Consider the following 22,391-nt stretch of genomic DNA (forward strand, 5'->3'; position numbering starts at 1 on the left):
GAGGTTAGAATTGTAGTGGTCCGTATAGCCGTGGTCTGACTTGGAGATGTCCGCAGAGTCGAGGGTAAGCCAAGGTCAGTATCCAGAGGGGTTCCAAAGTCAAGCCGGGTCGGTACATGAAGAGTTAAACTGCAAGAGAACACAGGACAAGGAGCAAGGCACAACAGACGCAGGAGCTCAAGACTACAACAAGTTATGCTCAGCAAGGTAGGAAAGGAACTGCAGGGTATTTGTAGCACTCAGGAACCAGTAGCAAGGCAGGCGGAGCCGAGACGCGGCCTCCGCGGAGTCTAGGATTGGCTGCAGGAGACAAGTGGGCTAAATTAATACTTGCCACGCAGCTGGGGAGCGGTGCACGTCGTCACGTGTGTGCGCTGCACGTGAGAGAAGCATGACGCGTCCAAGGGGGCGGATCTAAGCTCCTTGGCACACTAGAAGAGCTGCGCGTGCGCTCTGTAAGCAGAGCGGGGGTGCGCGCACGCGCTGGTGCCAGAGCGGAGGTCTGAGATAAGACAAGGAGGGAACATGTCGTAAAGGACGTGTTCCCCGATTCCTTACACATAGTTACTTATTTGTCCACCGGGTGTGCTGATGCGTTCTGTCTGCACTGGGGTACCTCTGTCTGTCTTGTTGCTCCTGTCTCTGTCCTTATAGTTCCTGCTTCCTGTTCTGTTCCTTTGCCTTTGTTTTGTGTCAGACTCCTTATGTGCATGCTTCTGCCGCAGCTTCCGTTCCTGTTCCTGTACTTGTTCTGTGTTTGGAGTCCTGTACCTTTATTAAAGGCCCTTGCTGGTAATCTGGCTTGTCACTGTTTGTTCACTGCTCTCAGTCCCTGTTCCCTAGTCTCAGTCCCTGCTCCCCTGTTCTGCTGCTGCCGGCCTCTGCATGGGACCCTGATGTCCCTGTTTTCTGCCTGCCTCTGACCTCTGTGTGTGACCCCGACGTACCTGCTAGCTGCCCTTCACCCCCGTGACCCCAACTCTCCGTGCCTGCTCCCCACTGTTCCGGCCACCGAGGTCCTACCCGCCACAGGAGTCTCCCGGTGAAAGTCGGTGTACTACTCCCTACCTCTGCCCTGCGGGTTCGTATCCTGTCTTGCAGTCAGCAATGTTACACGTTGCACGAGCCACACGATGGACCCCACAGAGGTAGCGAACGCCATTACTCATCAGGCTTCTGGGAACCCATGCCACCCCTCTAGCTACGCTGGATCAGAAACTGTATTCAATCTCCGCTGTGCTGCAAACCGTGTGCAGTCACCTCAGCCCTCCCACATTAGCTCCGTCTCCGTTCTTGTCTTCTGATGGTCAAGTCACGCCAGTATCTGTGGTCTTAAACTAACCCCGTATCCCTACTCCCAGCCTCTATGGAGGCCTTCCCTCAGCTTGCAAAGGATTCCTTTGCATTTCCCTCGATCTTCAGATGAGGGAGAAACATCAGGAGCAGGGCCGTTATCACAGTTCCGGTCTGTTCGGTTGATCCCACCTCTTGAGGTTCCTCCTAATGATGCCTCTGAATTATCATCAGAGCCCATGCAGTTGGGCAGTATGTGTCTCACGGAACCGGTGAAGCAGCACCATCGCTGTTTGGGATTGTGCCTCTACTGTGGCGAGAAAAGCCATATGGTATGGGTCTGTCCTAAGAAATCGGGAGACGGCCAGTGCCCAGCTCAAACAAGGGAGTTGCCTCTGGGCATATGCGCCATATCCCCATCTTCCAGTTGCCTGATGATACCCATCTGTTTATCTTGGCAGAACATTGCGGTTGAAACACAAAATCACTGGCGCCTAGATTAACCATACAACACCCAGAAAGATCCCAATGAATTGGTAGACCAGTCCTTAGTGTTCAATCAATATCTGATGATTCTTGGTAGATGTCTAATAACATGTGGAGATAAACTAAAAAGAATATCATAGTGCAACATTGGTATAAAACAAAATAACACGACTGACAACCACACACTCACATGCACAGAATGACTGAAAAATAATACTATTTAATACTAAAAACAAATGCAAAGACAAATCAATTGTCTAAGGACATGGGGGACAACATTGTGGAGACTCCTTCCAGAGGTGTAAAATCGGAATCCTACTCATGACAGGGCAGTGTCCAAATAGCGTTATGACACTTTGGTCTCTCCCTCCGTGCTGGACCCTAGTCTGGGTGCTCCACAGTCTGTTCACAGGGCTGGAATGCCGCCGTCAAGTCTGCCTGTTGGTCTGTTTGCAGACCCGCTGGTCATGTCGCATCCAGGTGACGTCACTCGCGTGCGCACCGGCACTGGAGACTGACCACTCACTGCAGAATTAGCACAAAGCCAAACCACTTCCCAAGCGATACGAACAAGGGAAAGGCTGACAGGGGATCGGCTCCACTCCTCACAAATGTCCACAAGCTTGCTAAAGTCACAAGACCACCCTACGCGTTTCGTGACGCAAGTTGTGTGAAAAATAAGTATTGAGTTATGGATTCGTCCACAAATGCCAAGATTGGCATCGGGTGCATACTATGATAAATATATCAAAAATTAGAAGAAAAAATGTTTTTAACACCTATTCCTTCTAGCTAGAAGCTCATTCAGTGTAGCACTCCTGGGACAGTTAAAATATAACTTATTAAGTTTCATAAAATAAAGTGTGCATATATTGAAAATAAAGAATACAATATTCAAATACAATGGAGGATGTTGCAGTGATGGAGTGAGTTTGAAATAAATTACCCAATAAGCGTTATCTGGATATATATAAATAAATACGCACTCAGGGACAACCAAAAAAAAACATTCTAGAAGGATAAGGTATCTCAATGCTATATAGGATTGTGATATAGCAATGTGCAATATAACAAAAATGCAGTCACAAACACAGCATACCGATCAAACCAACCTATGATCGCTAAGTGTAAAGTCCACCACTTTAATACTAATGGATACTCAAAATGATAAACCTATGCCTGTGAAAATCACAATGTATGGTAAACAATATCAATTAATATAGGGTGGAGACTGACATACTGCAATTAAAGTGGAGGACTAAACAAAATCATAGGTTGGTGGTATGTGGATTAATCCTGTGTTTGACTGCAAAGGACATGTGATATAATAACACTATGCAGTCAAATTGTATTCAACTTGTAGCTGAACAAATAAGGCACAAAATGTGATATAATAACACTATGCAGTAAAGTTGCAGTTAGCAAACACATTCCTCAGTCTGTGCACATGTTGTAAATGCCGACGGCAGTGAATGGCACGCCGGCAGTAACTGATACAACGTCAGGGTCAGCAGAGATACAAATTACCCTCCTGTTACACTGCACAGCAACCTCCAGGACGCCCTACGCGTTTCCCTCCTACACGGAGGTTCGTCAGCGCTGTATCCCTATTTTCTAGAACATTTCTGTTACTACCAAGGCCTTCGTGGGTTCTGGTGCCACCGGTATGTTTGTGGATAAAGCCTTCGCTCAGCGAGTCAATATTCCTGTCAAGAGAAAGGACATGCCCTTGGGTATCTCCTCTATTGATAGTAGACCGTTGGGATCTGGGGTTGTTTCGCAAGAGACAACTCAGCTCAAAATCACGGTCGGTGGTTTGCACCACGAGCTTCTTCAGCTGGATGTTATCCTTTCCCCAACCATCAATGTCATTCTGGGGCTTCCTTGGCTATGCATTCATAACCCCCGGATTGACTGGACCTCAGGACAGATACTAACTTGGGGGCCTGCCTGCAATGGGAAATGCCTTCTACCCTGTCATCCTGTCGGGGTCTCCTATCACCCAGGATCCAAGAAGGTGAAGGCTGATGCCCTATCCTGCCAGTTGTCCACGAACGACATAGTCCAGGGTGGGCAACCTATTTTTCAATGTAGCCACAGGTGTGACGAATGAGAAATTAAAATAGCCACACCATGTAAAAATTGAGGTATTATTTTGCGCATTCGAAAATGTCATATTCTATTTCGTTAAACATTCTGGGAGAGGTTTGAGGATTTAATGCCCTTCCAGCATTTTTTTTTAAGAAATAGAATATGAAATGGTGCAAATTCATGCATACATGGAGTGAAATATAGAAACAAATGACATAATGGTCAGATAATTTATAAATAACATACCAGCAGTCATACAGAGTGTTTATGCTTCTCTCCCACTACTTCCAAGATTGTTGCAACCCCCCTCATCCTCCCTCTCACCCCCCTCCTCATCCTTCTCTCAAGCCACCACCACTACCCTCCTCATCATCATCTCCTCACCGCCCATCATCATCATATCATCCCATTTCACCCCCTCATCATTGTCATTATAGAGAGGATTTGGCACGGGATTAAAGGGGTTACACCCCATTTGGCCACCCTCTACTCTCACATGGGAAGCAAGGGGTTAACTGGACTGGGGTTCAGTAATGTGGTTTTGCCTTGCTTCAGCCATCCAACTGTTTATTCCCCTGTAAAAATGTATTGTTTCTGTTCCAGTGACTGCACCACACAAACCCTGGGATCCATCCGGGAGGGCAAGGATTAATAGTTGAATAGTGATTCTAGCCCTTTGTTTAAGTTACCCTCCAAGATGCCTGCCTACTAAGGAATGCGACCAAATGTGTAGGAAGCTGGAGTGGTTTGTGAGTGTTAAAACTCACACTTACAAACCATAGTATCCTGCCAGACACTCCATTTGGTAGACTGGCCAAACGCCCCTGATTTAGGAGTGGGGCTACAGAATGAGTGACCTTATTAAATATAAGAATATTATGAGATGTCCTCGGCTGAACGTGCTAAAAGCTACATATGTGTATTCGTGGGACTGATTCGCACATAAGGATTTCAGACACCTGATGTTTAGCCGGTCCTAAAAGACAGATATTAATATCTCTCTTAATTTTAGTATTACACGGTAATATTTAGTCTCATTGGTAGCGTCATGCGTGACAGAATGTATTAATATGTCTCGCGTGCCAGTAAGTATAGCTGAACTGAAGTTATGAAGTTATTTACAGTGTATATGGAATTTTGGATCTGCTCTGAAAAATGCAGACCCCCATCTGCTATGTTAATAGGGCAGGGAGAGCATCCTGCAAGAATTAACATAGCCCGGTGATCAAAAGGTAACTGCCCTAATTGTTTATACTGGGGGCAGGAACCAAGGAACTGAGTGTTTTTAAGTGTGATACTTCACACTTACAATGGAAGCCAAAATCTGCTTCAAAGAGATTTTTTCTAGCCAACTCGGCATCTTGAGTGCAAGAGAAGGGTTGAAATGGTATATAAGTCAGAGTCAACCCTTACTCAAATGTCTTCATGTATGATCTTCATGTATTGCTGTGATGTCAACATCTGAAACTGAATTATGGAAGAAATGGCCCATCCTGTATCCTGATGGCTTTCTTGTCCTAACCTTTAAGTAAGTGTCCATATTTTGTCTGTTATTTGTATATCTCGTGTGTTCACCTTTTTCAAGGAATAAATTATATTTTATCATATCTAAGTCTCGTCCAGTTCAACCCAGTTATATTTGGTGTAATATTATAGCCTGTCACAAAGCTCCCGTCACAATCATCATTTCATTTCTCCCCCTCAGCATCATCTCACTACCACCATCATCTAATTTCCCCCTCATCATCTCCTCACCACCCTCATCATCATCATATCTTCTAATTTCACTACCCCATCATCATCTCATTTCACCACCCCCTCTCATCATCTCATATCAACACTACAAGGGCTGTAAAAACTCAGTTCCAGATTTGTATACACTTTATGTACATACTAGCAACTACATATTTTTTCATCTATGTATATACATAAGTGTCTGTGCCAGATAGTGGGTCTTTATCCAATTAATCTGTCGTTTCGGCCAGACAGACTTTACAACCCACCTCGTCTAAAAAGTAATTTCAACAGTACTATTGAGGGCTGTATGTATTGGATATCATTATTGTAAGCTATGCATAGAATGTTAACACTGCATTGCTATATGCATATATTGTGTTATTGTCACACTGTTTTCTGACACAATAAACCATACAAAATAAAGGGTTAATTATTTAATAACAACTAACCAATGGGCCACATGTTACCCTATATAAGGTACTTACCTGAGGGGGGCTGGCCTTAGCCTTGAGAAAGCACTCGCGAAACATAGGTCGGCAATCTGCGACTTCTATTACATATGACGTCACATAGAGAAGCATTTATGGACAAAAACATTATGTTCAGCTTCCGAATTTAAATTATGCGCTTTCAAGCGCAAGATCAGTTTTAACACTACTTTTTAAATCTATTCTTTCCTCCTTTGGGGAGCGTTAAGTAGCGGCAGTGAAAATACAGATATGTAATTACTCTCTCTATATGATTATGGTACTACCGCTACAACATGCTACCCCCGCCAATACCAGTTTACTACCAGCCCTTCTAGCACTACAGTATGTATAGAGCTTTAAACTCGGTATTTGACTACAGATGCAGCGGCCTTTACTTGAACATTTCACTGAGCCATTTTTGTGTTGTCTGCTGTATTCTACGCACCATTCACGTGGCCAATCACACCAGGCACACGTGTTTATCACGTGTTTGTTTGAATTTCAAGGATTCTGATTTCTTTGGGTGCAATTCTTCACGTATCCACCAGGTGGCATAAATGAATGAAATGTAATGTGTACAGTACTGTGCTACTGTGTCAATTTGCAGGTGTTTAAAAACCAGATAAAAACAAGTCTACAGTACCACAGTGGTCAATTGTGAATCGACCTTGGTTCTAGAAGACGCTAAAGACGTTATCAAATTTAGGCGTTTCATTAAAAAAAACTCAAACACAATGCTGTTGGCTTTTTTCTACATTCTTATCCATGCACAATTGCTGACTGGACTGGACATCATATGTACACCGTACACGTATAAAAAAACCTGACTGTAGTTATGGATTTTTAATATGTTCTGCAATTAATGCTGCAACAGATAAGATGGCGACGGTATCAGAAATATATGAATATTTCATTTCGAACTATGATTTTCACCTGGCGTTCGTGGGTGGAAGCATTCGATAAGGCAAACCTTAACTAACAATCATTGCTTTTTTCGCATCGCCCCTTCTCCCAGAGATAGAGGAGGGTATTGGTTCGTGATCCCACATTTTTACACTTTGTTTGATCATGGCAACTTCAAAAGGAGAAAGGTCGGGTTTAATCCATATAAAATTTGTCAATCCCAATCCAGCAATGCACCGGTTTACAATAACAGTCAATCCATCACTGAAAACCTGGTGAATAACAATCCTTGCTACCTGTCCCCGCCGGAATACCCGCAAGATTTACAGCCTGTTTTCCAACCAGATTACACATACAGGTACCTGTACCAGCATGCTTACAACCAACATGATTACAAGCTTCAGCAGCTGTCACCTGTCAACTAGAATGCAGACAGCAGTGGCTCTTCGCCACCAGTTTGGCAAAGTTTATAATGAAGTATACTTTATACTATACTGTATTAAGTATTCTTTATTTATTATTTATTCAATACTTTGAACTTTTGCTATGATTGCTCTTTTCATACTGTTTCTGTGAGTGGATTCAAGGATGCACACACATTAGATAAAGACAGACTCATTTAGTTGCACAAGGCAATCGAGTCGTTATCCTTAACTCCCCTGGGCCATGGGAAATTCCTTAAAAATGTTTGTCATTCTTACAATCACTTGCTTTTTAATTCTACTGTATACTGTACTGCAGGCCTGCACAACATGCGGGCCGCATGCAGCCCGCCTGGCCACTCTCTACGGCCCGCGATGAGATTAAAAAAAATAAAACTTAAAAAAAAAAAAAACTTAAAAAAAAAATGGCGGCGATTCCCCGCGGTCCCTGCGCGAATGCGCAGGGCCTGCTCCCCCTGCCTGCTCCCTCCCCCCCCGCTCACAATGTGGGACGGAGGGGGAAGTCACAGCCAGCTGAGCTCTTCTGCGGCCGCTCCCCCCCCTGATCCCAACGTGGATATGTGCAGGGGGGCGATGTGAGGTGCATTGAGGTGAGGTGCAGGGGGGTGAGGTGAGGTGCATTGAGGTGAGGTGTAGGGGGGTGAGGTGAGGTGCATTGAGGTGGTGAGGGGCAGGGGGGTGATTGGAGGTGCAGTGAGGTGAGGTGCATTGAGGTGATGAGGTGCAGGTGGGTGAGGTGCAGTGATTGGAGGTGCAGGGGAGGTGATTGGAGGTGCAGGGGGGGGTGATTGGAGGTGCAGGGGGGGTGATTGGAGGTGCAGGGGGGGTGGTTGGAGGTGCAGGGGGGATTGGAGGTGCAGGGGGGGGATTGGAGGTGCAGGGGGGGTGATTGGAGGTGCAGGGGAGGGTGGTGGGAGGTGCAGGGGAGGGTGGTGGAAGGTGCAGGGGGGTGATTGGAGGTGCGGGGGGAGAGTGATGTGAGGTGCAGGGGGGAGAGTGATGTGAGGTGCAGGGGGGAGAGTGATTGAGGTGCAGGGGGGGAGAGTGATGTGAGGTGCAGGGGGGGAGAGTGATGTGAGGTGCAGAGGGGGAGAATGATGTAAGGTGCAGAGGGGGAGAATGATGTGAGGTGCACGGGGGGAGAAGGATGTGAGGTGCACGGGGGGAGAAGGATGTGAGGTGCAGGGGGGGTGGGATGTGTGTGGTGTGCTGGGGGGTATTGTGTGTTTGATGTGGAGAGGGAGTATTATGTGTGTGGGTGAGGGGGAGAGATGGGGGTATGAGAGATAGATGGGGAGTATCGCAAAGGTTGATAGTGAGGGGTTCTGGGGGAGATATGAGGATGATGATGAGGGATGCTGGGGGAGATATATGAGGATGATGATGATGAGAGGTGCTGGAGGAGAGATGATGATGATGATTTTACCTGTGCAGCCCAAATTTGTTTTCCTTGGAGCAGTTCGGCCCTTCTCGCTTTACGAGTTGTGCAGGCCTGCTGAACTGTATGAGGTGGCATACTGCCATTTTTATTTGGGGGTGGGGGGGTTCTAATTATTCAGATGAATTTAAAGAAGGAACCCCCAGCACACCTGCTTCATCACCCATCCACAACGATGCTCATCTGGAAAGCCCCAGCTCACCTGCTCCAGCACCCATCCACGACAGTGCTCATCTGGAAAGCCCAAGCTCACCCGCTCCAGCACCCATCCACGATGATGCTCATCCAGAAAGCCCGAGCTCACCTGCTCCAGCACCCATCCACGTAGATGTCAACAGCACTCCTCGCACCAGATCCAGCTCATTCGCCCGCATGCTGAATGGTTTAAGTTGTGTCAAAATCCTTGACAACTCAACGGAGCAATACAGGGACCAAATGGAGGGCAAGATTGATCTTCTTTTGGAGACCATGCTCAATAGATAGGGGCATGGGTGCCATGTGTGTTCGTATGGATAAGATTGAGAGGATCCATATTTCCAGAAATTACTTTATTTTTCTTATTGCTGCTCATAGAAATGATCTCATCCTTATTAATTTTCCTCTCTGATTCCAATGCCTTGGAAACCTTTTTATTACTATAGTTCCTTTGAATTAATTTTCTTTTTAGATCGGCTGCTTGTTGGTCGAACATCTCAGCTTGGGAACAGTTACATTTGGTTCTAAGAAACAGGCCTTGCGGAATGTTATTAATCCATCTTGGATTATGATGGCTAGACGCCAAAAGATATGTATTTGCATCTACTTTTTGTAAAAGGTTTTTGTTTCTATAGTTCACTGTTTGACAAACAAGGTCAAATCCAGAAAGTCTATTGACATTCGACTAGTATTGAAAGTGAATTAAAGGTTCCAATTGTTTGCATTTAGGAATTCCTGGAATTTTTCCAGATCCTCCTCATTGCCCCTCCAGATACACAGCACGTCGTCTATGTAACATTTCCATAGCACCATGTTCGCACCGACGGTTGTGGGACCAGATGTGATCTTCCTCCCACACCCATAAAGATGTTAGCATAGTTCGGTGCAAAACTGGTCCCATGGCAGTGCCGCATATCTGAAGGAAATAGCTGTTATCGTAGCAAAAAAAGTTATGGGTCAGAATATATTTTATCCCTTCTAATATAAAAGTTTTGAAGTTCTCTTCCAAACTCATATCCTTGTCAAGCACCCTTTTAATAGCTCCGGTACCCAACTCATGGTCTATCACTGTATATAGTGAGGTCACGTCGCACGTGACCCACATATATTGATCTTCCCATTGGAGATCTTTTGACCATATTTAGAACATGAGTTTTATCCCAGAGATAAGAGGGTATCTGAGTAACATAATTCTTGAGCGAATAATCTATAAATTGAGAGATTGGAAGTTAAGGATTTTATTCCCGATATTATAGGGCGACCTGGTGGATTCCAGAGATCCTTGTAGATCTTCTGGATGATGTAGAAAATTGGAATTCTTGGCTGCTGAATATCTTAAGAACTCCAATTCTCCCTTTGTTATAATTCCATCCCTAAAACCTTGTTTTAGATACTCATATAGCTCGTTTTTGAAGTTTACAGATGGATTGTGTTCCAGCTTTCCATATGTATTAGTATCACTAAGGATTCTTATGGATTCGTTCCTATAATAGGAGGAATCCATTATAACGATTGCACCACCTTTATCCGCAGATTTTATGATGATATTGTTATTACTTTCCAATCTTTTAATTGATTCCTTTTCTAATTTACTCAGATTGTGATTCTTAAATTTAAATTCACTGCTTGTTCTTTCCATGTCTCCAATAACCATTTAATTAAATTTGTCTATAAAGTTCCCTCGTATATGTTTTGGGTAGAAGACAGAAGGATGTTTGAAGGTTTTTTTTGGAATTGATGTTGTAATGGCTCTGCCCAGCTTGATCGATTGCTATCTTACTAGCTTCATCTTTTAAAAAGTACTTTTTAAGCATCAGATTGGACATGTGTGGGTGAAATTCAGCCCCTTTGAAAGGACTCTGTTTTCGATGTCAGTGGTTTTATAACCGCTGATGTTGAACACATTACTCGCCTTTATCGTTTGTTCCCTTTACAAGAGCAAGCAGAGAATGAACTTCAAGGACCGATGCTCCAAATATATGCAAATAGATTCTACAATGTCCACAATAAAGATAATAATGATGAAATAAGTGCTACCGATCAGTTTCCTGAATCCTAAAAGCATAAACCGGGGAGTAAGATTGTGCACACGGGACTCAGTATCAGCACGGTGGCAGTGCTTGGGATGCCGGGATGCGTGAGGGTAGTGGCGGAGATTTGCTGTGGTTTGCCGGTTACATAGTTCCATGCAGGGAACACGGCATTACTGTGTGCTTGTCTCCTTACCATATTATGAAACGCGTCAAAGTTACTCTGTGGCAGAATTGTATCTACATGCACTGAATAAACAGCCTTTTTTTCTAATTGCGTTTGGACACATTTGATTGTACCCCCACGGTAAGCTGTGAACCGCCAAAGCAAGTACCTTCCTTCGTTGGTTCCCTTGTTCTGGTCTTTTTTTTTCTTCTGCTTTCCTCCTCTCTTTCCTTGGAATCCTCGATTATTTTCCGCCTGGTAGGGCGTGGTCTGCCCTGCCTCCCTATGAGATTGTCTGTCTCGTTTTCTCCGTGGGGAAGAATCCTGGTCCCTGCCGTGGTCTAAAAAAGACAAAGGGTACTGTTTGGAATCATGATGCCTCTGTAGTATACTTTGTGGTCTTTGTTCTAACCAGTTCTCACCGTAACTTCTATGACTGTCATAATCTCTATCTCTATCATAATTACCATATCTCCTATAGTTATCATTATAGCTGTTATCGTGATGGTGATTACGATAACTCATATGGTCATTTCTATAAGATACTTGCAGTCTAGTATCAGAATATTTTTTATAATGGCCAATGTTCTCTTTCTTATGTGACCCTTTTATTACTTTACGTAAATCTTTTTTAGGTGTTGTTTAAGTACTCTTAGGGGTCAGGATCTCCCTTTCTGCACTAGTTATTTCCTTAGTGGAAAAAAAACTTTTTTCTCTATTTTCCAGTCTCTTTGTTTATTTTGTTCATAGTCCTTTTTGTCTCTAGTCAACTTTTTTTGTTTTGTGTGTATTACTTCTTTTTCTATTTTTTCTATTCTCTGCGCTACCTTCTCTTCTAATACTTTATATTCTTTAAGTTCAGAGAATGGTTCGAATTTCTCCTTGAGCTTTAAAATGTCTCTGTCTAATAATTCCATAGACTATGTTGGATTAATATTTTGATCAATCCAAAGGAGCATGTATCCAGAATGTTGTTTCACTCTTTGATAAATGCCTCATCCTCTAAATCTATCATGGGTGATTTTAGGAACCTGAGACCTCTCGCTATCCTTTTGTGCTCAAGATATTTTCTAACTGCTACAACATCCCAACATGGTCTCATTTTGTGAGTGAGAAGTTTCTCTAATTTGCTAAATTGCGTGTCCTCTACATCTACATCAATGCAGTCTGGCTCCGCTTCCAAAGCAAATATAGCCTCTAAGTTACAACCTTGAAGTGCTCAGTTTGAAAACAGTGCCATGGTGATCTAATGGTTGGCTGCTGATATGTGAATGGCTAATACAGTGATAAAGAACTGGATGTGCATATACTAAGCGCTGAACCTATTAACATATGTGGGGGATAAACCACTATATAGAATAAACAAATAAAAATAGTAAATACAGCTCAACCCCATTATAGCGCGATCCACTACAACGCTTAAAATGCAGTTTCAGCGTGGCTCCCATTAAAAAAAAAATGTTCTTTCTTTTTTTTATCAAAATGGCCGCTGCGTTCAAGGGTTCCATGAGGAGTTACCGGCATCTGCAGCTCTTTTGCTGCTTCATCGGCTTCGGGCGAGTGTGTGTTGTTTTGTTTAAATATGGCTCTTGTTGCCTGTCCTTTCCCTTATGACTTTTGACACTCAAACACTACATCTCCTAGGATGCTCACTGCCTGACAGAGCCTCGTGATTTGTTATTAAAGTTTGCCCCCCAAAAAAATTATTTTAAATCAAGTAAGTGGTATGGGACATTGAAAGATATCTTTATCTGTGAGGTGCAGGGCTGAGTAACTGGTTGCCACAGGTTCCCCAAATGTTTGCACTTCCACAACTCTCCCGATCTCAGTACCCATGGAATGTATAAAATCAACATAGTATGGTACCAAACAAAATGTATTAAAACACGCAAGAACCACATGAATTGCACTCACATATTCAAGGATCTTGCTGTGTAATTACAACGTGCCATCCGCACCTTGTGTACTCAGAGCACGGCACCAGCAGTTGGGGTCGGATCCACTCCTCTCTACTCCTCGAGGCCCTGCACCTCACAGATAAAGATACCTTTCAAGGTCCCATACCAATTACTTGATGTATGTAGTTAGGTGCAGAGTGAATGAGCTTCAACCCTTAAAGGTTACTGCGCAATGGTCTGTCTGTTTTCCCTCTTATGTCTTTAGAGTCATCTAATACTGAGGAATCCAATCAAGTATCTCTAAGCAAATAGACTGACATCACCATAGTGACTAAGGACTTTTTTGCAACCAAGGATTGGTATTATTCATTATTCATTGCGCCAAGGACTATATGCTCTCTTGTACTTTTTACTATTTATACAAGTCCACTGGATAGACTTGTTGTTATGTCCTAAGGCAGACATCCCTTAATATAATTTATAGTTTTTTGTTGGGATTATTTTCTTTATTTTGATTGTTAGGTTTATTATTCACGTGTGGCACCAACACATATATCTACTATTTTTATTTGTTTATTCTATATAGTGGTTTATCCACCACATATGTTAATAGGTTGAGCACTTAGTATATGCACATCTAGTTCTTTATCACTGTATTCAAAATCCTATATATATTTCTTTTTTGTAAATCAATTGTGTAGTATTAGATTATAATTACTGAATGTTTTACATTTGTTTCACCCTCTTGATGCCCTTTGTAATGATTAATGTATAAAGCTTCCATGGGTTGCTATAGAAACCATTTTAAAATTCACACCACTTTTGAAATGGGCAGCCATATTGCATGCTCTGAGAAGCAGGATCTTCACTGATCGATTAGAGGAGAACAGAGCAATTAGAAGCTAAGATAATTGCCTTGTCATAAAGGTAAGGAATTGCTACATTTTTTAAAACAAAAACAAAAATCTGATAAGAGAAATGCTGCTTTAAAATGAAATATTCTTTAAATATGAGCACAACCCTTGGAGCTCAATGGTTCTTGTGTATGGTTATTCATTTGATAATTATTTATTTTGGTTTTGTTATTGTGGTTTAACTGCGTATTCTGCTTAGTTAGAAAAAAATCAAAGTCTCTTAAAAAGAATGGATAGGTTACAGCTACATTAAACAAAACATTGTTAGAGATTATTTTAAAGTATTTTCTGTTGATTTAGATTTTCATGCAAAGGCAAGAGTAATGTGTGGTTTGATATCAAGATTTTTTAGCTGCTGAAGTGGATCAAATGTGACGGAAGGGCAGTGTTCCTGGTAGGTACCATCTCTTATAAGTGTATGGGAAAATTGAATATTTTTGCATTTCATTTTTCTAATTCAGCATACAATAGACCAGTGATTCCTAATGGGGTTTCGCAAACCACTTTTGTGGGGTGGGGTGTTTTTCGGGGCAAGGCCCCAAACTGCACCTTGGTGTGGGTGGTAGAACTGTCAATTACAGCAGAAACATTCTGGGACATGACTTTAGAAGCTGCCGCAATACTTAGCATCTATCTTACCCATGATATCTGTACACATTGAAGTGTAGTTTGGGACCTTATTAAGCTTGTGTGTGTGTTGTCCCACAACTCAGGACACTGCCTGGGATTGGTCAAAGAGTTTTGATAGCAATAGTCTGATGAGTAGTGTGATGGGAGGGGCTAACCAGGCTACACAATAAAGGTTTAAGCCCATCTGGTTACCCCTGAAACCGTGGGGTCTCTGGCAGATACCTAGCACCAAAAGCCAGGGACCAGGGATTATACATGTGAAAAATATATTGTCCCCTGCTTTTCCTGTTTACAAGTTCTCTTTGCCCCAGAAACGTGTAACTTATTGTGTGTAAGTTTTATGTGGGATATTTGGGTCAAAATGCAATTTTGTTTGCAGGAGTTCGGGGGCCAAAGATACTGGTAGTCCCCTAATCCTCCCTGATGTGCAGGCACTATTTGCTGCTTTGTGAGTGGAATTAAACCGGGTGTCCCCCAGACTCCTGGTCTTCGAGCCCAGATATCCCAGATCCATCTCGCGCACAGATATGGGTCCCCCCAAGAGATATTGTGTAATAAAACATATTTTATGATGAGTTGTGCATTTACTATAAATGTCTATTCAGCCAGCCCAGTCTTTTACAAAAGTACCGGGAAGTCTGCATAGACATCGTAGTTCAAAGGGGAGACGGGATGTTGAGAGGTGTCGGGGTGCTAAGTGACCGGGGCACGGTGGAGTACTGAGTGGAGAACAGAGACCCCCTGCGGGTAGGACCCTCTGGTCTGCCAGACTCGGTGGAGCCTGCCTAGTAGGTGGCAATGGGTTGACTGGGGTAAGCGGCAGAATGTCTGTGTGTTTCCCATTGGTCAGTTCATATGTCCCACCCATGGCACATCCCGAGCCGTCTTGGCAAGCCCCATCCTCTGACGGCAGCCAAAGGATGAGCCCCTATTCCTATTGGCTGGCGGGGAGGAATTCCCATGCTCTGATAGGTCGCTCCTCCTTCTTCCATGCTGAACATAGAACAGTGGAAGGTATGTAAGGTAAGTTGTGTAAGGAGAAGCCCCTGTCAGAGAACCAGACGATCCTGTGTCTTAGGCCGGTGATGCAAAGGCAGGCTTTTTGAAGTTGCTCTGTTGCGAATAGCAGAGCAACCATCTTCATTTTTGCAGCTAAGAAAGCCTGCATAGCTGAGGCTAAGTCAGACGCGAGGTCCAAGTTCTCGTTTTAGAACATAGTGGTCTCGGATTTTAAGGTTTTTAGCCGAAAAGTGGACCAGGAGAGCCGGGTGGATTTCCCTGTCAGAAAAGCCTTCCGAAGCAGGCGCCCCACACCTATTTTAGCCCAGATTTCACCCCCAGCAGCCCAGTAAGTGTGTATATTTCCTGTATCTTTGTATTTCACTGCATGTACTTTATTCCACTACTGAGTTTTGAATTTGTGGCAAAAACTTCCATCTGTACAATGACCAAAGAGACTATGTATAAAATCTTATTCCAGTGGTATTTAACACCAAGCAGACTGAGGCAGATTTACCCAGGGGCTTCTGACTTGTGTTGGAGGGGTTGTGGACAAAAAGGGGCTATGGTTCACATCTGGTGGACGTGCTCTGCCATTCAAAAATGTTGGTTAATGTCCAAAATATTATTAATAATACAACAAAACTAACAATACCGGTCGACCCGCTGGTCTTCCTCCTGGCTAAGCCAGTAGAAGATATCAGCCGCCCTCTGAGGCGACTGATCTAATTTAACAGCAGCTAGATTTTCAACAGCGGCCGCGTGAAAGAAATTTGCTCCCCCCCACCAGATAGATGGTAGAGAAGCAAATAAACAAAGTGATGCTTATGGAAAAGCTGACAGCTTTTCTGAAACAATCTACTGATGAATTATATAGAACCTGGGACCCATGGTTTGAGAGTTAAGAGGAGAGGAGGACGATTAGGTTTGAATGATCCTCCATAACCTACAGATCCCCGGAATAAATTCCTTTTTGTATGGATAATAATTAATAAATAATAACAAATGATTTAAGACAAATTGGTATTGGAGCTGGGAGTCAGAACTATGGGAGATACTTCTACAAGGCTAGAGGCCGGTGGGGAAGACAGGGGATCTACCCTCATATGCCCCTCCGCCCCTTCCCTTTTTTCCCTGTTATTCATGCCTATTTGTGTTTCTTTTTTGGTCGGTTTACTATGAATGCAACAAATTACAATCTACACCCAAAGGTGGTGCGAGTGGGCCCATGGTCTATCCAAACTACTCGGGTATGCATACCAAGGTATACTTTAACTGACTATGTTTGTTGTTCTTTGGATAATTGATAATGTCTATTGCCTGTTTTTATTCTGTCATTTTTGATATCAACATGTCTGATTAATGCTGTATCCTGTAAACTGATCATTTGTATTCTTTTTTTTTTTTTTTCAACCAAAAATGTTTTTATTGAGACCATGGTACATTCATAACAATGTCTGCCAACCCAATGTCATACATAAATGTCCCAATAATAGAGAGGAGTGCTGCACACCTCAAAAGAAAAAATGATACAATTTGATACAAGTGCTCCAAAGTTAGAACGACAGCCTGCAGTCAGTCCTGGGTACATGGAAGAAGGAACAGAGGGCACAACGGATTTTAGCAAATGAAAACTCATTTATTGAGCCAACACAACGTTTCGACCGTGAAGGTCTTTTTCAAGTGACAATGGCATAAACAAAATCTATTCTAACAACATATATGATTTTTTGTCATTAGGATGTTTCATTGAGGAAAGGTAAAATCACTTTTTCCATAGGCTGCTGCCACTGCCTGTTGTATTGGATAAACATTAAAACTGTCAGGTCAGTATGTCACTGGAGTTGTGTAGTTCAAAGAATTGACAAAACCAACCTTTTTTTAACTTCTATTATTTATCACTTTTCATGGTAAAATGATGTATTAACAGCTTGTTATTTTGGAAGTCCACGATATTATAAAAAAGAGAAAAAATGGGGTGATAAATCAGCACAACACTGTATGAACAAGCTGTTAATACATCATTTTACCATGATAAGTGATAAATAAGTTCTGTTTCTGTATTGTATATGTTGCATGTTTTTCAACAAATAAAATCAGAGAACTCTGCTATGTGAGCTGCTAGCCAGAAGGTTTCACCAAACTAACTACTTCAACCAAATTAAGACTTTTTCATTTGTTTTCCTGACTGCTTAAAATACACTTACGGTTTTGTAAATGGTTTAGCCAGCCAGCCTGCTAGATAGGCCTGGAGTGTTAGTCAGTTCTCCCAATGTGGAGCAGGATTTCTTTTTGTTTAAAGGGACAGTGTACCCACATGTTATGTTATGCTGTGGAAAAATAAAGCCACTGAACGTTTTCATTTATCCTGAAACTACACGTGTGGACTGTTCCCTGACCTCGGCTACAGGCCGTCCTGCCACAGGTGGTGTCAGAAGTGGGAAATCGGACTGCCCCTGTATCTGAAGGGCCACACACAAAAAACAAATGGAGACAATTTTTTCTCAGTTCCTTGAGCAACAGCTCCAGCTAGCAGAGAAGCAAGCTGAGCGACAAGCCCACCAAGATGAGCAACAGGCCCGGCGAGAGGAAAAGCTACTCCAACTGCTGGCCGAAGGCCCAGCTACAGTCAGACTAGAGATTCCAAATAACCCACCGGTGATGATGCCTAAAATGAAGCCAACCGAAGACCCAGAGCATTTCTCCTCACTTTTGAAAGGGTAGCCACGGCCCACGGCTGGACAGTTGATCGCTGGGTAACGACTCTGGCTCCACTCCTCATAGGAGAAGCTCAGGCAGCCTACCAGGCTCTTCCAGCAGACGAGGCCATGGACTACCAGCAACTAAAGGCTGCTATTCTGGATCGCCTAGGCCTCACTCCAGAGACCTACCGACAGCAGTTCCTGACAGTCAAATATACAAACAGAGACCGACCCCGGGTCGTAGCCCACCGCTTTGTAGACGTATGTACCAGGTGGATACAACCGGAGTAGCATACCAAGGCAGAGATCCTTGAACAGTTTGTGCTCGAGCAGTTCATACAGATACTGCCCCTCTCCTGGGTAAAAAGACACGCTGCATTTTCCCTGGATTCAGCGGTCCGCTTGGTGGAAAACTTCCTTGGCGACGACACCCTGCAGGATATCTGGGAACGGTCGGTGCAAACACCAGTTGCTTCCGGTGATGCCAGAGGCAGGAGAGCAGACAATCGAGGGGTCTGCAACCCGCCAGCTCGGGAGATCCAGTCAACCCGATCGGAAAACCCTTTCCCATCTCGGAGGGTTCCTGGTACAAACTCCCGCAGAGACACCCGTCCCGGGACCGAGGCCATTAGATCACTAAAGGGAGGCCGCCACCCACAGTATTCCCCAAGAACCTGGACTCCCGTCACCCATCCGATGGAGAGGATACCACCACCAACCAGAAGGGAGGATCCCATCCAACAGCGGAGAGGTCCAAACACCGAGCCCCGTCGAGAGCTTCCGCTGACGACCAAGTTTGCGGTTTCCGGAGATGATGAGATGGACTGTTCATATGGCAGAACCACTGCCACAGCTTCTCTCTGAGGGGACCACAATCCGTGGTTAGTCCCAGCATCTCTGGAGGGGAAAATAGTAAAAGCCATGCTGGACTCGGGATCTGGAAAAACCCTGATCCTAGAGGGCCTAATTCCAAGCAATAGACTATCCTATGACTCTCCGTGGAATATCGAGTGTATCCATGGGGATACAAAGAGATACCAGACGGCAAACATTCTACTGCGTATCAAAGATCAAGAGGCTAGCCTGCTAGTGGGAGTTGCTCCCTGGCTACCTGCTCCTGTTCTACTTGACCGAGACTGGCCCTACTTCGAAACATTGTTGGCCCCTACTCCTACGGAGCCTACTTCTCTGGTACCGGAGAAGCCCGGAGACTTGTTTCCCTTTTCCCCAGAGATTTTTCCCCGTAGACACCATGTCCCAAAGACACGTAAACAGAGACGTGCGGAAAAAGAGGACTGGTTAAGAAAGGCTGGGACTCTTGGTAACATTAGTCAGCCCAAAGGACTGCAGGTCATGGCCGGAGATGACCAGGGTGGGGAACCGATAGATATGGGAATTTTGCCAGACCTGGATCTTCCTGACTTCCGTCAGAGGCAGAGGGAAGACCCAGCTCTGGCTAGACAATATGAGAAGGTGGTACAGGTCAACAACATGATAATGGATGAACAAGGTGTAAGAGTGTTTCCACATTTTGAACTATTGAATGACATCCTATATCGTGTGAATAAGGTTACACAAACAGGGGAGGTCATTCGACAGATGCTAGTCCCTAAAGGTTGATTAAAACAGTGTTCACCCTAGCCCATACTCTCCCATGGGGTGATCATTTGTGCAGGGATAAGACCAAGGACCGCATCTCGTCCCGGTTTTACTGGCCAGGCATACATGGTGACATCATGAAACTATGTGAGACATGTCCTGAATGTCAGTTAACTAGCCAAAAAGGACAGAATCCGGCTCCCTTGGTCCCTCTGCCCTTGGTAGCCTTCCCATTCGAGAGAATTGGGGTAGATCTGGTCGGACCTTTTGATCTCTCTGCGAAGGGACATAAATTTATACTCGTTGTTGTAGATTATGCCACCAGATATCCTGAGGCCTTCTCGCTGAGATTAGCCACTGCTAAACAGGTTGCTCACAGGCTGTTAGAACTGTTCTCGAGGGTAGGACTTCCCCAAGTAATGTTAACTGACCAGGGAACAAATTTCATGGCAAAGTTAATGCAGGATGTCCTGAAGTTATTGGAGGTAAAATCCGTCCGGACCTCAGTCTTCCATTCTCAGACTGATTGATTGGTAGAGAGGTTTAACCGTACTTTAAAAACCATGCTTAGGAAGTTTGTGGACACTGAAAAGCGAGCTTGGGATGAACTTCTCCCTTTCCTATTGTTTGCGGTACGAGAAGCTCCCCAATCATCCACAGGCTTCTCCCCGTTTGAGCTCCTATATGGACGCCAACCTCGGGGTATTCTCGACCTATTGAAGGAATCCTGGGAGGAGGAGCCCTTCCCCTCCAAGAATACCCTTCAGTATGTCATAGACCTTAGAAACCGCCTAGACATGATAGGTCGGTTTGCTAAGGAAAACCTCAAATCTGCTCAAGAACGTCAAGAGAGGCATTACAACCAAAATGCCCGCTTGAGGGTCTTCCAACCTGGGGACCAAGTGATACTACTACTACCGACATCAGAGAGTAAACTCCTTGCAAAGTGGCAGGGTCCTTTCCAAGTTCTCCGCCGCACCGGGGAAGTGAACTATGAGATCTCTCAACCAGGGTCCAGGAAGGGTAAACAAATCTACCACGTAAACCTCTTGAAACCCTGGACAACGATGAGATCGCTGTTCATCCACCCTCGGGAAGGAGAGACGGATTTGGGTCCACAGCCTCCAAAGGGTAGTACGTACAATGACCATCAGGTTCCCATGGGAGGGCAGTTAACAACGGAACAAAGGTCAGACCTAGAATTATGTGACCAGTTCCCAGGGCAGACTGATTTAGTGTCCCATAGGATTGAGACGGAACCTGGCGTAAAAGTACGGTCCCGTCCCTATAGATTGCCAGAGGCCGAAAAGACCTGGTAGAGAGGGAGATAATAGACATGTTGGAATTGGGCGTGATAGAGGAGTCCCACAGCGAATGGTGTAGTACTATAGTGTTGGTCCCTAAACCAGATGGGAAGGTGAGGTTTTGCGTGGATCTGCGAAAGGTAAATGCTGTATCCAGATTCGATGCATACCCAATGCCTAGGGTGGATGAATTGCTTGACTCTCTTGGTAAAGCAGAGTATATCTCCACCCTAGATCTCACGAAATGATATTTGCAGATACCTCTAGCGGAAGAATCCAAATGCAAAACTGCCTTCGCCACCCCTCTCGGTTTATACCAATTCGTCACTATGCCATTTGGGTTACATGGGGCTCCAGCCACGTTCCAAAGGTTAATGGACAAGGTACTACGACCCCATAGGACATATGCCGCGGCCCACTTGGATGACATTGTCATCTATAGCAGACACTGGCAGTCTCATATAAAAAGGTTATGGGCAGTCCTAACGTCCTTAAGAGAAGCAGGGCTCACTGCAAATCCAAAAAAATGTGCCCTGGGTAAATCCATTACAAAATACTTGGGCTATGCCGTTGGGGGAGGGATAGTAAGGCTACTAGCTAGCAAGGTGGCTGCCATAAAGGAAGTCCCCACCCCACAGACAAAGACACAGGTCCGCTCCCTTTTGGGGTTAGCAGGGTATTACAGGCGGTTTATCCCCAATTTTTCAGAAATATCTGCACCCCTAACAGATCTGACAAAAAAGAGTGCCCCGACCCAAGTTAAATGGTCTTGGGAGTGCCAAGACACCTTTGACAAGCTAAAAAAGTGCCTGTCAGAGGGCCCCGCTCTTCGGAGCCCAGATTTTAAAGAGCTCTTCATCATCCAGACGGATGCCTCAGAGGTAGGACTGGGAGCAGTGCTGTCCCAGCAATTTGATGGTGTTGAACACCCCATACTGTTCATCAGCCGGAAGCTGTTCCCAAGGGAAGTGAGGTATTCAGTCATTGAGAAGGAGTGCCTCGCTGTAAAATGGGCAATTGAGGCCTTGAGACATTATGTCACCGGAGTACACTTCACCCTGGTCACTGACCATGCGCCCTTGAAATGGTTAAA

The 22,391-nt window shown here is 44.4% G+C and overlaps 1 protein-coding gene across 6 annotated transcripts in view; it reads left to right on the top strand.

Annotated features, from left to right (window-relative positions):
• ZCWPW2 (zinc finger CW-type and PWWP domain containing 2) overlaps positions 1 to 22,391 on the top strand; it is a 139,343-nt gene that overhangs the window by 45,752 nt on the left and 71,200 nt on the right. For 4 of the 6 annotated variants that reach the window (XM_075587002.1, XM_075587005.1, XM_075587006.1 and 1 more), the window contains one exon: positions 14,365 to 14,458. The exons of the other annotated variants lie outside the window; for them this stretch is intronic. The gene's annotated coding sequence lies outside the window, so the exon portion shown is untranslated. The remainder of the gene's footprint in view (positions 1 to 14,364; positions 14,459 to 22,391) is intronic. 6 annotated transcript variants of the gene reach the window in all.

Source organism: Ascaphus truei, chromosome 2, assembly GCF_040206685.1.
Source record: "Ascaphus truei isolate aAscTru1 chromosome 2, aAscTru1.hap1, whole genome shotgun sequence".
Taxonomy (NCBI): domain Eukaryota; kingdom Metazoa; phylum Chordata; class Amphibia; order Anura; family Ascaphidae; genus Ascaphus; species Ascaphus truei.